The sequence below is a fragment of the Dermacentor andersoni genome, chromosome 8, assembly GCF_023375885.2.
Source record: "Dermacentor andersoni chromosome 8, qqDerAnde1_hic_scaffold, whole genome shotgun sequence".
Taxonomy (NCBI): domain Eukaryota; kingdom Metazoa; phylum Arthropoda; class Arachnida; order Ixodida; family Ixodidae; genus Dermacentor; species Dermacentor andersoni.
Genome location: NC_092821.1, coordinates 82941715 through 82959417, shown reverse-complemented (window position 1 = coordinate 82959417; position 17703 = coordinate 82941715). Strand labels below are relative to the sequence as shown.

General features: G+C 48.9%; 1 long non-coding RNA gene across 1 annotated transcript in view; it reads left to right on the top strand.

Annotated features, from left to right (window-relative positions):
* Positions 1–11048, top strand: part of LOC140212910 (uncharacterized) — a 71734-nt gene extending 60686 nt beyond the window's left edge. Inside the window, exon 2 of the long non-coding RNA XR_011889884.1 lies at positions 10922–11048. This is a non-coding gene — a long non-coding RNA (uncharacterized lncRNA). The remainder of the gene's footprint in view (positions 1–10921) is intronic.
* The last annotated feature ends 6655 nt before the right edge of the window (positions 11049–17703 follow it).

The window sequence follows — 17703 nt, the reverse complement described above, 5'->3', positions numbered from 1 at the left end:
GGTGTAGGTCTCCAGCAAGGCACGACGGAACTCGAGCCACGATTTGGTGAGCCCTTCTCGGTTCTCGTACCAAGTGCGGGCACCGTCATCCAAGCTGAAGTAGACGTTCCTTAACTTCGCCGCGTCGCTCCATTCATTAATCTCAGCAACGCGCTCAAACTGGACTAACCAGTCATCTACATCCTCGAAGATATCTCCGTGGAACACTTTCGGCACTCGGAGATTCTGCAGCAGATACTGCGTTGCCATTGTGGCCGTGCCTTGCCTAATGGTCGGTGGGGACGTCGACGTTCCTTCCATACCGGTGTGTGGGGGCGTCGATGTTGCTGCGGAGAGATGATCCAGCTCCGGAGGCAATCCTCGGATTCTCCTGCTTGCCCGGTGAACAGGGGTGTCCACTAGGATAGGGCTGGTACTCCTACTACCAGGAGGGGTTTGTGGCATCGGATAAACCGTACCCAACACCTCCACCAGTTTTGTCACGAAAAGACAATGAACGATGTGCCCGGCGTCGGCGAGGGAGGCAGGTGGTACAAGATGGCGTGCAATATTTCAAGCCAGCGTCCTCAGCTTCTACCTCTTCTACTTCAGCGCCCGTCTCTTGCTGAGCGCGTGTTCCAGTCCCAACTTCCTTTTTCCAGCGCTGGCTCATGACCTCTAGCGGCAATATATATATATATATATATATATATATATATATATATATATATATATATGGGGGGAGAGGGGGACTCCTCCCCCCCCCCAGTACATATGAACAGTTGCCGCCTATGCTTAAGCTTGCCCGTCGGACAAGGGCATCATAAGCGAGCAGACGCAACACAAGAAGCGGTTCCAGGTAAAAAGTGTGAACAGAGTCAGTACACGCTGTACTGTATCTGGTCTGCTGGGGTGGCTGGCGTTGTTGCCACCATGCGCGACTTCTTTGTTCGTTTGCACATTGTGGGCTTCGTTCCTGCGGTCAGAAGAAATGCTTGAAAAACATCGAGGAGGAAGGGGGGGGGGGAATCCCGATTTCATTGTAATAGTCCCAAATATTTTGATAGGCTGGCGCACACTCTAAAACGGTCGCATTCTTTGGGGTGCATATTTGCCACATAATGATATTCGTCATCTCTCTTGCGTGCCCTTCCTTTCTTGAAAACGCTGCGCTCGTCACTTTCCTGTGGAGAATGCTCGTCATGCGCATAACGCGAATACCATTTGTGAATTGGAAGTACCGGGCTGGAAGAGTTAAAGAAAGGAAATGCGGGCAAGAAAGCTGACGGTTATTGTGGTGTGGCAAGTATACTCTTCAAAGGGTGCAACTGTTTTTAGAGTTTAGTGCGTTCAAATGACGGAGGAAGGGGAGCTGCGGCACAGATTTTACATGTGATGTCTCATTAATATAGCGTAGCGTGAAAGGTGTTTCTATTTGTCCCATGGTGAGATGCCGATTGGTCATTCTAGGATATATTGAAGGTTACAAGTGTTTCAGCTCTAATGCTCTTCCGTTTCATTTCATTTATTTACCCTCAAAGCCTTTAGCCAAGGCCTCAACTTTAGCGGTACTTATATTGGGCACAACTTGCATCGAAGTATTCCGCATGACGCGCAACCTTTGAAGTTAGCTGAGTTAATTATGGAGGATGTGACATTATCTATGATGGTGGTGTCCCGTCTCTGTACGACTCGCCGAGGTTGGAAAACAATCTGGCGCAATTTGTCGCTGTGTAAGTGTGTGTATCATGATTCCGTAGGATACGATTGATTTTTGGTGTTGAGCTGAATACCTGAGGACAAGGCTGCCCTGTGAACCTAGAGGAGCTGCTTTGCTTTTCATAAGTGCATAACCATCAAAGTTGTCTACTTTTCGAATGGCGTCACTGATAAAAGGAGGAGGATAACACTGCATGGTCTAGTAAGTAGTTTGCATGTTGTTCAGAATTCGATGCAAAGCCACCTTTTTAGTGTATATCGACTTGAAACAATGAGCTTGATTTTACGACATTGCGGTTCTACAAAATTTTACATAGTTTCTGTGAAAATGTGAGTTTCTGAAAGTTTTTTTTTTTTTGTAAACTGACATGACAAGCTTGTTGTTGTGTAGACTTATATTAACACCCAAAGAGGTGACTGCGGTAGCCAAACACGTAGTAGAAATCACATGATAGGATGGACTGCATTGAACTAGAAATGAATTTCAATAACTTTTCCTCGCTATGGTACCAGCTTACAAATACGTCGTCTATGAGTCATTAGTAACACATTGGTTTAGGACAGTATTGGTATAACACAGTCAAACACAGTTCTCGATAAACTCTGACTCCAGTATGTTCAAGGACATGTTGGCGCAATAGCGACTTATTTTAGCGCCCACTGATCTGCGGTTGACATGCCTAAAGTGCTTCCGAATAAATTGAATATTATTTAGCGTGAATACCAATTTTATATGTCAGGTTTATTGCCAATATAGTAATATGAAGTGAGTGACAATAAATGGATTCCTTAAACAACGACGTTGAAAAGGCATGCACTACTGCGCTAATACAATCCGGATGCTGTTGATTTGTACATATGGATACAACGTCCAGGGTCACTAAGAGGCTGGCTGTGGGTATACAGAGAACAATTGTCTGGGATAGGAAGGAAGTTGTGTCTTTTATGGAAGAAGATATTCAAGACGGAATTTATCTAATGAGGCCAGCTACGTAACTCGAAATTTTAAATGCGCAAGCGTTTCTATGCCTACCCAACGAGCAAACGCGGCCATACATCCCTCACGTAGCAGGAATCGCTATAACAAAATGACTGTATCAAACAAAATGATTTCGAAAAGGAAAACGTTGGTTGTGGTGAGTTTCGAACGTATCGACGCCCCGCTCAGAAGCCGAGTTGTTCGTTGGGCCACACACCCACACTTGCGCAAGGCAAATATATCCGAAGCACACGAACGTTGCGTGATTGACCGACATGCCCTCATCTATAATGGTTCGTCTACTTCACGTCGCGCAACACGCACAGATATGCAGTCTATGAGTTCATGAGGGTAATAAGGAGTTATGACGGGTTATATGGGTCTAATCGCTATTGACAATGGTTCGACGCGCATGGATAAGGTGCTAAAGATAGATAATGGCTTACGCAGGTCAAAACAATTATGGTAAGGGTCGGATGATTTCGTTAACACCGAAAGCTGTCATTGAGGTTCGGTAAAAGTCAGACCACGTCAAATTACGCTGATAATGTTGGTTTAAATTGCTAAGAATCGGCTCGAGTACGATAAGGCTGCTACCGTGCCATTAGAGTTTATAAGACTCTGATCAACTCCGGCAAGGTCGAAAACAACCGATTACGATTTATGATGGTCATAATTATTCTTACGAGGTTGATAACGACCGATAAGGGTATATACTGGTCGGAGCAAGTGTGACAAAATTGATAATGACACCGGGCTGCATGCAGATGAGCTAGTGGCAAAATGCTTAAGTATCCTTGAACAACTACGAGAGGTGTCTCGTGATTTTTTTCTCGAATAGTTCCTGTAGAAAAAAACGAATAAACGGAGGAGGTGGGCACAGCAAAGAGAAGAAGTTGGAACAATGAGCACCTCTGTCTGGTTTCTTCGCGTCTCGTAAGTTTTATACATTTTGGTGCCGAAAACCTCGGTGTGGACTCGTTACCTTCATAGCACGTCTCCAAGGGCCTTCTACTCCACCGCTTCGCGCTGCAAGCGGCGAGGAATGACTGGATAACGCATCGTTAACGATCGGCGTGGACACCAGAGATCTATCAAAAGCTAATCGGATGGATCGCATCAATTCCAGGCGGTCGGCTGCACGAGCACAGAATACGAAGATCCTGCAGGAAGCACAATTGCGACTTACAGATCCTACCATGGACAAGCGCAAGCTTTCAGGTATTTTTGACCGTCTATCTGTAGCAACAACGAGCTCTCGAAACCTAACGATACACTCGAAGAGGACATTGCCGACGAAGAGCTCGAAGCAGGATAAGTAACTGCTGCACAATATAACGATCCAGCTATCAGCATGCTTGCCTAGATTGAGTGCAAGATCGACGCTTTGGGAAGCGTGGACAGCACAGTGTAGTCTGATCCTCAGAATGCAACGCCGAAAGTTCCCCACGCTATGCCCAGAATTGGTCCAAGGCCACCAAATCTTGATATGCCGACATTTAAAGGGGACATTCACAAATGGGCACCTCTCTGGAAGCAGTTCGAGCAAACTGTTCATGTCAACAACGCTATATCTACTACGACGAAGTTTTTCTATTTACGGCATTAACTTGCCGGGTAAGCGGCAGTGGCCATTGCCGCTTTGCCGACTTTTGAAGCTTGCTATTCAGACGCTGTAGAACTTCTCAAAGAACGTTTTGGTGATCGTCAAAGGATAGTGCAGCTCCACCTGACAGTCCTTCGCCATCCACTTCATGTCTGGAAGCGACGTACGCGGCCTCATGCAGCTGCATGATGCCGCGCAACTAAATATCCGCTGTCTGACTGCACTACAAGTACCCACTCTCAGTTTCTCTGCAATGCTCATAGATGTTCTACACAAGGCATTGCCATACGAGGTCCTTCTTGCATATACGCCAGGAAAGCGGACTCACACTTCACGTCAACATGGGCATGATGAGAAACTGTCGGAGCCAGCACTGGCAGCTGCAACATTGGAAGCGGAGTTAAAAGAGTCGTTCATGTTCACACGTTTAGAGTTAGAAAGCAGAGACCAGTGCAACACATTGTCACAGCGATATGTCGATGATCGTGCTGAAAGAACTCGAGGAAGCAGCACCGCTTCCATACTGCACAGTTCATCATACAGCTGCGGCGAGTGTTTATTCTGTCGATCTAAGAAGGATAGTACACGCGCTTGCGACGTCAACCTATCTCTTGTTTCCAAAAAAGAGAAGCTAGCTAAGGATAACCGCTGTTATAGATGTACATAACGAGGTCACCAGGCACGGTCTTGCCATGTCAAACTCACGTGATCAGCTTGTCACGGAAGACACGCCTCGAGTATGTGTGACCCGAACTACAAAAAGAAAGATACTACAGCGGAAACTTTGAGACCAGCGGTGGCTTCAGGTAGGACAGCAAGAATAGTCTCGACGCAATCAGTAATGCTTTGCGACAGAGATTCCACAAACGCTTGCGCAAATACGGACAGAAAAGTTTACCTGCATACCTTTCGCGCTTTTTTCTTTAAAAACAACAGGTCGAGATACATCAGAGGGATTATGGATCGAGGCAGTCAGAGATCATTTAAAACAGAAGATCTGGCTGTAAAACTGCAACTGCAGCTACTGGGAGAAACCAAAATTTTATTCAACACGTTTGGCAGCGCTTCCCCAAGTTCTGCTGAAATACGAAAGTTTGTTGAAGCATCACAGGGCAGTGAGCACGGTTCCGACATCCGTAATGTTCAATCAATTATAGTTCCAGATATCTGTCACGACATTGTAGTGCTGACAGCTGATAACTTCATTCGCAAGCTGCGATGTGAGGGCAAATTTGTTGCTGATGACAAAATTTTCTTGTAGCTGATACTGAGAGCGGCCTCAACTTGTTGATTGAAGCTGACCATCTTTGGGAATCATGACGAGAAAAGTAGCAATGAGCATAGTAATTCTAGGACTGGTCACGATCAACACGGCATTCGGATGGACACTGCAAAGACCGAGTCGACAAAAAGCCTTTCTTGACTGCGAGGCTAAAGTTCTGATCTGCGTTCTGCGAGTGGAAACGATTACTGACGATGACACAACCTCGCAGGTTCCACAGTCGTTCTGGCAGCTCGAAGAAATGGGCATCACGAATTCTGGCCAACCTCCCTCTCCGGAGTTTATTGCACGGTTCTGAGGAACCATTCGCAAGAAGGATGGCAGATACACCATGGCGCTGCCTTGGAAAGATCAGAAACAGCGACTTGGAAGCAACCGTGCTGCCGCGCTTGCACGTCTACAAAAAATGGCAAAGAGGCTATCAATCAATGAAGGATTACTGGAGCGATACAACGCAGTCATCCGACAGTACCTGGATCTGCGGCACGCTGAAGTGGTACCTAAGGGTGTTCCTATTAAAGGGGCCACCTATTTTATGCCACATCGGGATGTTATACGAGAGGAATCGCTGAGCACCAAGCTCCGGGTCGTGTTCGACGCATCGTCGCACGCTCAAGGCGTTCCATCTCTCAACGACTGCCTTTATAAAGGGGGAACCTCAACCCAGAGTTACTACAAGTACTGCTTCGTTTTCGGTGTTTTCCGGTTGCCATTAGCTAGGATATCGAGAAGGCATTCTTACAAATCGAGATACACGCGACAAACCGAGATGCATTCCAGTTTCTCTGGTTTGATGCCATTCCCGTCAATCAAAACAGTAACATTCTCGAATGGTGCATGACCCAAGGTACCATTTGGACCATCGTCAAGCCCTTTCTTGCTCATGGCGACTATTCATCCCAACTTCGACAACGCTTGTGAGGACAAAGCGCTTGCTTCTATTCTGAAGAAGTCCTTCTATGTAGACCCTTTGCTGGTGGGCGCAGAGATATTCGAAAATGGTCGCAGTATCTATGAGCGATCGAAGGTAATTATTAGAGATGCAGGCATGAGTCTCACAAAATGGAAAACCAATAACCTGCAACTACAGAACATTTTCGACAACCCGGAGGAGCAAGTGGAAGGTGCATCAAGGGAATCAACCGCAGTTTTGGGAGTGCAATGGGATACAGAAACTGATTACTTCCAATTTTCTTCCACATCCATAGGCCAATACTTAGCCTCAGCTCAGCCGGACACCAAAGGTAGACTTCACAAGGCTGACTCCCGAATTTTCGACCCTCTAGGTGTTCTCTCACATTTCACCGTCACTGTAAAGCTTTTGGCCAGATTTGGGATGACCAGTTAACAAAGGAGATCAAGACGACATGGACTGTATGGTGCGCATATGTAACCCAGCTTATCTTCATCAAGATTCCGCGCTGGCTAAGAGATGGGCTATATGGAGCGGTCGAGAAGGCAGAGCTGCATTTATTCGTCGACGGCAGCCTTAAGGCTTTTGGAGCATGTGCCTATTTGAGAACAGTTGATGACGGTGGAAATACAGCTACACCACTAATAGTAGCGAAGTCTCGAGTAGCACCTACCAAGATTTTAACACTGCCGAAGCTCGAGCTTATGCCTGTGGTAGTAGGAGCCAGTATATTAAAATACATCCGCTCATTGTGGTATTCACTGCATTTTCCCTGCATCATGTAGACGACTAAACGATCACTCTGAGCTGGATCCGGGGTGACCTTAACAAGTTGGGTCAGTTTGTAAAGCACAGAGTGACTGAAATCGCAGCATTTGCTGACCCACTGCTATGGCCTTCCTGCCCAACAGAAGACAACCTGTGAGATTTATTGACTAGGGGCGTATGTTTAAAGATTCTATGTACATGCCGCAGTTGGTGGAGGGGACCTGAATGGTTATCCCAGCAAAGATCAACCTGGCCTACATACTCGGACATGAGCACACCGATCTACGAAGAGTGAAAGTTTGACGTGCAACGTACTTCTTCAAGGGCCGATAGTAGTGGACACCGTGACTAACTTAATTAGGTTGGCAACCTAGAGAATCTTCTGCACGTCACCGCCTGGGTTTTTTGATTGGTGGATCGGTGTCGTCGTATTCAAACGTCGCTCGGTGGAACTATTTCGACAGAGGAGCTGAACCAGGCTGAAATTTTCTGGATTTGTCGTGTCCAGCTCGGAGTATTCACAAACGACATTGAACACCTTCGGCTTAGAGACACTGTCCAGAAACAATCCGTACTGTGCGATCTACACCCTTACCTTGAACACAGCGGCCAGCTTCTACTTGGTGGCCGACTGGAAAGAATGAACGCTACGTATGACGAAAAGCACCCGGTTATGCTCCCGCAAAGGCACCTATCTCTACATGGTGTAAGTTGTTATTGAGGCTCCCTGCAGAGTTTTACATGGCGGTGTGGCCAGCACAGTGATGCAGATTCGACTGCGTTACTTTGTTATACGTGCTCGACAAGAAGGTAAACTGATGGAGACTGATGGAATTACATACAAAGCTTGTATATGTTGTTCACATGTGCGACCGCGAGAGCTGTACACCTTGAATTGACGAATGGAATCTCTACATGCTCCTTCTTACTAGCGTTGCGTAGGTTTTTGGCTCGCAGAGGAGTGCCCGCAACACTGTACTCTGATAATGCTCTCGCATTTAAGAGAGCATCGGGAGACGTATGGGACATTTGGAACACCATGAAGAACTCTCCTTTTGCATCTTTGATCTTGACGCATCTCATAGAATGGAAATTTATTACACCAGGTGCACCATGGTGGGTCGGCTGGTGGGAGAGACTTATCCGATCAGTCAAGTCATCTTTACGCAAAGTGCTGGGACAGAGCAAGCTCAACAGTGAACAAACCGAGACTGTACTGCTGCAGGTGGAGGCGCTTATCAATTCAACAGCCCTAACCTATAGGTATACGGAAGTTAGAGAGCCCTCTTTACTATGTCCTGCTCACTTTCTGGTCGGGAGCTCATTGCTTGGATCTCTAGAGCAAACCAAGTGTGACGACGAAGCTCGAAGTGCACAGGCTACGCGACGTGACATCAGCAAGAAGTTGCGAATCCGTCAGGAGCTCGTGTACTACCTGTGGATCCGATGGAACAAAGAATACCTCCTCGAGCTGCGCGCACTTCACCTCTACCCATCGCATTCTAGTAGCAGTCTGCAATTAGATGATGTAGTACTCATCGAGGAATCTATCATCTCTAGATGTATTTGGCGACTGGGATGAGACGTGGACGTCTTCCCTTGTCAAGTGGCATAATCCGAGCCTGCCATGTGAAAGCTCAAGAGGGCATGCTTATAGGAAGGCCAGTGCAGAAATTGCACAAACTAGAATTGGACAACGCTACTGGAGGGCGGGAGTATGTAGAAAAAGACGAATAAACGGAGGAGGCAGCGCACCGCGAAGAGAATAAGTTGGAACAATGAGTAGCTCTTTGACCGGTTTCTTCGTGTCTCGCAAGTTTTGTACAGTTCCTATACCACACTCGGTCGACCCAGATTACTTTTCTTTGTTTTACGTTTCGTAGAAGATAAAACCTGCCTGTGGTATGGCTTAGAGAAAGCAGGGATTTGGCAATGGCATCACGGATCCTGTTTTCTTTTAGAAGCCTACTGAGGGTCCTCCGAGCGACTTCTTTAAATGCGGAAGTGTCAGCTATGTCTACCCGTTTCGAAAACATGGTGCTGTCTAGCTGGCCATCGGCTTCGTTTAGGTCGTCCGTGGTACTTATAAATACAATGGCGCCTCCTTCATCCACCGGCTTATAACTTCATATGTGTCTGCTAACTTTGAGGTCTCTTAATTCTTTATAATGCGAAAGTATTAAAGGGTCATGAGGCGGAAAATCGTACCTTCTCGGCGTGACCGAATGATAGCCCAAAAAGGCAACGAACCCTCAACCTTGGGGGGAGTTGAACCCACGACCTTTGGTGATAATGATGGCTGCGAATGTCGACCTTTAGAGGAAGTCAAACCCAGAACCATTGGGGCTAACAAGAGCGAAGTTAATGAAGCCACAGTTACAGAATACAGAGTTAATCCACTCGCACCCACGACCATAGGTGGTCGTGGGTGCGACCACCTATGACGTAAGGTGTTGGATATAGCTAGGTTAAGTACGGCACAGCAGATTACGATAGATTTATTACACCGAAACAAATCACCTTTGGTGGGAGACGAACCCATGACATTTGGTGTTAACACGAAGTTCATTAAGGTACAGTTAATTAGGATATAATTAATGAAGGTACTATAACCCACGACCTTTAGTTGTCATCGACCCTAGGACAACTGGTGTCCAGGCGCAGTGAATTAAAGTAGAGTTGATTAAGGCACTGAACCCACATCCTCTGCGGGGAGTCAAAGGCTCGCTCTTTGGTTGGAGTCCAACCGCCGACCTTATGTCTTGCCATAATGTCTAAGCATCGCGTGGTGGTCGCAGTGCTTTCACATTCATCGCGTACGGATAAGAAAGTTAGCGAGCGAGATAACTTTATTTGGAATTCGGCGACTGGGATGCCCGGGCCTGGAGCGGCCTAGATGGCCACAGGGAGCTGCTGCTCTTTGAAATTTTCTTCTTCGGTGAGGTTTCTGGGGCAGGGCATTTTCTATCTAATCTCCGACATTAACTTCTGCTGAACTGCCTTGATGTACATGTCGAGAGTGACATGAATTATCAACAAGCTAGAGAGAGGTTTCCAGGAATGCCGACATATTTCGTCCACCAATAAATACGAGTACATTTCCTGTCCTTTTATGCATTTTAGAACAGTTATGCATGGTATGGGGGGTTATATATAGCACGTTTATAAAAGGATATGAATATTTCCTCTCAGTTTATTACAGATGCTTCTCGTTGTTCTCTTATAATGACGTTTATTACTTCACTTTGTCGCATAAATGTGTCATTTATCAATTATTTAAATACGTGGAAATACTTCGTATAAAAAACAGTTTACCCATAAGCACAATGGAAAACATCTGTGCAAGGAATGCAATGAAAGGCAGTTCCCGGAACTCATAGGTTGGTGGGGATTACAGTACGGGTGTGAAATAACAAAGTAGGGGTGTATTGCTTCTCTTTGTGGGCCCACGAAATTTCTCGTATATTCCAACAAACAACAGCAGAAACCCTCTTCTCACATCAGCTACCATTCGCGTATTCTAAAGTGAGCCTTGAACTCTCGCGCCAACATGCCACTGGCTGCGTCGTTCCAGCGCTTTTTTTTCTCACACTCATCGTTGTAGTCACCACTGAATTAATGCGTATTAGTATTCATAGTCTACGTACGCTCATATTGTTTTCTTCATTTTTACAGGGAGATTGTAGAAAGAGAGCTCACGGTACATGAAACGGTACTTTGGATGAACGGCGGACGATGAAGTCTTTATGGGGCTTGATGATCACGATGCTTCGAAATTAAATCTTATCTTTTGCCTTTTTTATATGCGCCTGCAGTTGTATTAGTTTATTAAACACATGATGCAAATAATTGCCTCCTTGAAACAAGCAAAAACATACACATACTCACTGATATATATATATATATATTATGGCCAAGAACTACGAGACGGCTGTAGACGACAGGATGGATGCGGACAAGCAGACGCAACAGCGTAGGCTTAGCCAGTCACGCTAGCAACAGCGTCTAGCCCGAGCCCCACTTCAGTAGCATTGGCGATCCGGCTGCGGCGCTCTGCACGGCGCACTTCTTCCTTACAACTTCCCCCCTCGCTGAAGATGGAGCCGCACAGGAGGCCTAAGGCGTCGTGAGGACGAAGGGCTCGTGATACGGCTTGAGCCGATCTACGTGCACAGTTTCGCGGCCTCGGCGACGCAGGTCTGCAGGGGGCGTCAGAGGTTCGATGACGTATTTCACCGGAAAAGTTTGCTGTAGAACCCGGTAGGGCCCATGGTATCGGGATACAAACATGGAGGAGACACCTGGTGTCGAAGTACGAGGCACCCACAATCAAACGAGAGCGTCAGGCGAAAACTGGTGGTGGGGGCGCCCGTCGTCATGACGAAATTTCTGTAGGGTTTGCTCTTGCGTTGTAAGGGAGCGAGCTAGTTGCCGACAGTCTTCTGCATGCCGGGCGGCTTCGGAAACAGGTGTACCCTCTGATAAGTCGGGACGGTAAGGAATGGGAAATGATGGTTCGCAGCCATATAGAAGAAAGAAGGGAGAAAAGCCCGTCGTTGACTGGGGTGCCGTATTATAGGCGTACGTGACATATGGAAGGATGATGTCTCAGTTGGTGTGGTTGGAGGAAGCATACATCGAAAGCATGTCGCCGAGTGTTCGGTTAAAGCGTTCTGTCAATCCGTTTGTTTGCGGGTGATATGCAGTGGTACAGCGATGAATAATGCAGCATTCAGCGAGTTCTTGAATGACATCGGCGAGAAAGACGCGGCCACGGTCGCTCAGGAGTTCGCGGGGAGTGCCATGACGTAGTACGAAGCGTTGAAGGAGAGAGGAGGCAACGTCACGAGCCGTCTCGGCTGGCAGAGCGGCCGTTTCTGCATACCTCGTGAGGTGGTCAACAGCTACAATGACCCAGCGATTTCCAGCAGCTGTGTATGGCTGAGGCCCGTAGAGGTCTATCCCAACCCGGTCAGAGGGTCGCGAAGGGCACGGCAAAGGTTCCATTGGTACAGAAGCGCGGCAAGGATCAGGCTTCCGGCGTTGACATTCTGTGCAAGAGCGAATGTACTTTTGCACAAATGTATACATACCACGCCAATAAAACCTATGACGTAGTCTGGTGTAGGTCTTGGAGAGACCAGCGTGTGCGCACTGAGGGTCGGTGTGGAAAGCGGCGCATACATTAGTGCGGAGCTGCCGGGGTATCACAAGCAGCCATTTGCGGCCGTCGGAACTGTAGTTACCGCGATAGACAATTCCGTCGCGGATGGCGAAGTGCGAAGCTTGTCGGCGTAACGCTCGGGATGGTGGGCGTGTAGGTGAAGATGAAATCCAGGAGTCCTTGCGCTGCTCCCAAGCCATGTCGACAGAAGTGAATGGAAGTGGGTCCTCTAGGACGAACACACTGACAATGTTGGCGTGGACAGGCGAGCGCGAAAGAGCATCGGCATCGGCGTGCTTTTTGCCTGAGCGGTAGACCACCCGGATATCGTACTCTTGGAGCCTCAGTGCCCACCGGGCTAGGCGGCCGCAGGGATCCTTGAGAGACGACAACCAGCAAAGTGCGTGGTGATCGGTAATGACATCGAAGGACCGGCCGTACAGGTATGGGCAAAATTTTGTGATGGCCCAGATGATCGCGAGACATTCTTTTTCCGTGACTGAATAGTTCGCTTCAGCTTTCGTCAGAGTGCGGCTCGCGTAAGCAACAACATTTTCTTGGCAGCCGGACTTTCGCTGGGCGAGCATAGTGCCAAGACCAACACCGCTAGCATCCGTAAGGATTTCCATGGGAACAGCTGGATCGAAATGGCGCAGTATCGGTGGTGTTGTGAGCAGGCGACGTAGCGTTACGAAGGCATCATCGCAAGTCGGAGACCACGCGGAAAGATTGGGGTCTCCCCGAAGACGCTTTGTCAGAGGTGCCATAATCGAAGCGAAATTTTGAATAAAGCGGCGGAAGTACGAGCAGAGGCCAATGAAACTGCGCAAGTCTTTTAGAGATGTTCGCCTCAGGAATTCTTTAACAGCACGGAGCTTAGCGGCATCAGGGAGAACGCCGTCCTTCGACACGACATGTCCGAGAATTGTCAGCTTGCGTGCCCCAAAGTGACATTTTTTCAGATTTAGTTGGAGGCCAGCGTCACTGAGACGGCGTAAAACCTGCTTCAAGTGATGAAGGTGAGTAGGAAAATCTGGTGCGAACACTACTACATCATCCAAGTAACACAAGCACGTGTTCCATTTAGGCCTCGAAGAATAGTGTCCATCATCCGCTCAAAAGTCGCGGGCGCGTTGCAAAGTCCGAAGGGCATTACACGAAATTCGTATAAACCATCTGGTGTGATTAAAGTAGTTTTAGGCTTATCTTCTGCAGCCATAGGCACCTGCCAATAACCAGAGCGTAGACCGAGGGAGGAAAAGAACTCTGCACCTTGTAAGCTGTCCAGGGCGTCGTCGATCCGCGGCATTGGATAAACATCCTTTCGGGTTATTTTGTTTAGGCGGCGGCAATCCACGCAAAAGCGGATTGAGCCATCCTTCTTTTTAACTAAACCTACTGGCGATGCCCATGGGCTGTCGTCGGACGGTTCAATGACACCACGCTTTAGCATGTCACCTACTTGCTCATCAATGACGCGTCGTTCTGTCGACGAGACGCGGTAGGGTCGCCGCCGTAGCGGTGAGTGAGAACCGGTGATAACACGGTGACATACAGTCGTCGTTCGGCCCAGAGAAGTGCTATGACTGTCAAAAGCAGGGTGAAATTTCTCGAGGAGACGGAGAAGGTCATGGTGTTGCGTGGGGCTTAAGCCGTTGCCGATGACGTGGCTGAAAACGTCTTCAGGCGATGCGGCAGGTGCGGGACTACAGTAGAGGGTGTTAACCTCTGACGATCCAACAGGAAGTTCCGGCGTGGTAATGGTGTTGTAAGGCTCCACAGTGCCGAGAGATTCACCGCGAAGCAACACAATCGAGAATGGGAAGTGGTTGTGTATAGGAAGGTGAGTAGCACCAGCTTGAAGGCAAAGCAGCGCAGACTGGAGTGATGAGAGGTGGCGGTGAACGAAAGCAGTCGAAGGCGTGAAGAGTACGGTAGAGTCGGAGGCAACGGAACAGGATACAGGTGCCAGAACGGATGCGTGCGGAGGTATATGGATGTCGTCAGTGAGGGACAACTTGGTGCAGGAAAGCGAAACGTCATCAGATATGGCATTGCCAAGCGAAGAGAAGGCGACTTCTGCACGGGAGCAGTCAATAGCAGCTTGGTGACGGGAGAGAAAGTTCCAACCTAAAATAATATCGTGGGAACAGTGGGGAAGAACGATGACCTCGACTGTGTAGACCACTCCTTGAATTTCAAGTCTAGCGGTGCACGCAGCCACCGGCTGGACGTGCTGTGCTGTGGCTGTGCGGAGTAAAGGACCGAAGAAAGGCGTCGTGACTTTTGGTATTGAGCGGCATAGTTTTTCGGCAATTACAGATATGGCGGCACCTGTGTCAATGAGGGCAAGCACAGAGACACCTTCAACAGCGACATCAATAACGTTGGGCGGCGAAAGAAGAGGGCTTGAGCGTTGTGACGATGACGAAGTTCTTGCCTCGGGAACGGCGCCACTTAGTCTTCCGTGTCATCGGTAGAGGGACGTCGACGCATCGGGGAGAGCGAGCGGCGACGAGGAGAAGGAGAACGGCGGTCGGAAACAGGGCGAAGGCTTGGGCGGGGAAGGGGTAAATCGCGGTCTGGAGCGTAAGACAAAGGATGGTCGTACGCGACTGTGCGTGGGTCGTCACATGGATGAAGTGCACGGCAGCAGCACAGGCGTGCAACGTGCCCGCAAGTACCGCACGAATAGCAGATGGGCCGATTGCCCGGTGTGCGCCAGGGATTAATTACTCGATGGGCTGGAGGTCGTGGCGGCGTGGGAGTTAAAACAGGGCTAGGCATCGGAGGCGCAGCCCGGAAGGTCGGCGGTCGTGGTCGTGCGACGGCGTCGGCGTAAGTCAATGGGGCGGTGAGTTGAGGCGCCCGTTCCAGAGGAAGGACCTCGGACACTTACTCTTCTATAACATGTCGTAGGGTCGGACTGAGGGATGAACTTGAGTCCGGCGGGTTCGAGATGAGGGAAAGCTGGCGAGCTACATCTTCCCGGACGAAAGCCTTGATCTGCGAGAGGAGGGTGGAATCTTGAATAGGGGAGGTCAAGCCGGACAACGATTCGTGATGGGGAACAGGACGGCTAGTGAGGATGCGTTGACGGCGGAGCTCGTCATAGCTTTGGCACAGTTCAATAACTTTTGCAACAGTAGAGGGGCTTTTTGAAATGAGCATCTGAAATGCGTCCTCGTCGATAGCCTCACATTATATGCTTGATTTTATTGCCCTGAGTCATGGAAGCATCGACGCGTTTACACAGATCGATGACATCTTCGATTTAGCTGGTAAAGGTCTCACCGGGCTGCTGAGAGCGCGACTGCAAGCGCTGTTCGGCGCGAAGCTTTTGAACAGCAGGGCGGCCGAAGACCTCGCTGAACTTTGTTTTGAACACCGTCCTGCTTGGGACTTCGCTTTCGTGGTTCCAAAACCACAAGTGGGCAATCTCGGTGAGGTAAAGAGGGACGGTGGCCAGTTTCGTGATGTCATCCCCTTTGTTGTTCAGACTGACGCGTTTGTATGATGAGGGCCAGTCATGAACGTCGTGGTCGTCAGTGCCGCTGAAGATGGGAGGGTCCCGCTGACGGATTGTGCCGGGGCATACGGAGGCCTGGGGAGCAGGTGGCGGTAAGCTCGTGGCGCTTGCGGTGGTCATGATGGCAGAGAGAGTCCGGCTGCGCGATTCCAGGATGACAGGAGACCCAGCAAACCTCCACCATTTATAGCAAAGAACTACGACACGGCTGTGGACGGCACCATGGACGCGGGCACGAAGACGCAACAGCGTAGGCTTAGCCGGTCACACCAGGAACAGCGTCTAGCCCGAGCCTCACTTCAATAGCATTGGCGATCCGGCTGGGGCGCTCTGCACGGCGCACTTCTTCCTGACAATGTATATATATATATATATATATATATATATATATGTCCAATACAGGACGAAGACCTCTGCCAGCTACCTCTCCAATCTGCCTTTTGTATTGTGCTGTGGCGCCACCGTGGTGGGGACCGGGAGAAACAAAATGCGCGGCGTTGGTGCCACCATAATGTCCCACGGCCGCCCGTGCTTCATCTTCACAACGACCTGCTTTGGTGGCACAGTCTATGCGGGCCGACGGCTAAAAGCTTTGCGTGCGCCGCGTTCTCACCGCTCAGTTTGTGTTGAAACAACAGACAGCACGAAGGTAACTTTGCTCTATACTTCTGCCGCGATTACTCAGGCCAGCATTTTGACAGGGAGTGTCCGCAGTCATCGAGTGTGAAGTGTTCATGTTTGCCTGCGCGCGCTGACACCATGCTAGGTAACTTACATATCAGGCAAATGTTTACAAATGTGCCGCCCGTTCCGTTGGCTGCTGTATACGGTGCGGCTGCGCGAGCCCTGCCTTGAATACTATTAGCGATGCGCACACTGTAAGCGTGCTGGCGCACCGAGGCCCGATAGCGCCGTGTGTGCTATAGCACTCATGCGCTTGCGTGTCATACGTTGCATTTCAAGGTGTTTTTCCACATGTCTACAGGTAAAAAAATAAAAAAAACATTTCTGAATGTCTAGAGCGTGATACTATTACTTTGTAACATTCATTTTGAAAAAATTCAATGCAACTGAGCGGTAGCTGCACATAACTGTAAAACAGATTTGACGTGAACGTTGAAAAATAATTCTTGCTTTGTGGAAATAATTTTGCATCCGAGCACTGCCTGTATTTCTACGAATCCGTACTTCTTTCATTGAACTTGGTGATGACGAGTTAAGAAATTGAGCAAATTTGGTTTCTACAGCATCATACCCAGCATGTGCGTTGAAGGAGCTGGAGTCGAAGGCAGACGGATAAGCGGCCTCGATCTGAAGCCGGACGATCCTGGTAACATCGCCAGCGTTGTTGGAATGAGGAGCGTCGGCACAGGAAGGTGCCGCGGGGTTGTTGGGCAGACGGGCAAACTGCTGGTCGATACGTCGGCTTTTAGCGAGTTCCAGGCGGCGGCACTTTTTTATAACTGCATCCGCCGTGGCCACGTTGTTGAAAACGAGGAAGTTGAAGGCGTCATCGACAATGCCTTTGAGGATGTGGGAAATCTTGTCTGACTCGGTCATGTGTGCGTCAGCTTTGCGGCACAAAGCCAAGACGTCCTGAATGTATGTGACAAAGGGCTCTGTTGACGTCTGCACACGGCCGGATAGCGCTTTCTGCTCGACAAGTTGGTGACCGTAGGTGTTGCAGAACAAGTCTCGAAGCTTTAGCTTAAGCGAATTCCAACCGGTGAGCTCATCTTCGGGCGTCCGAAACCAAACTCGAGA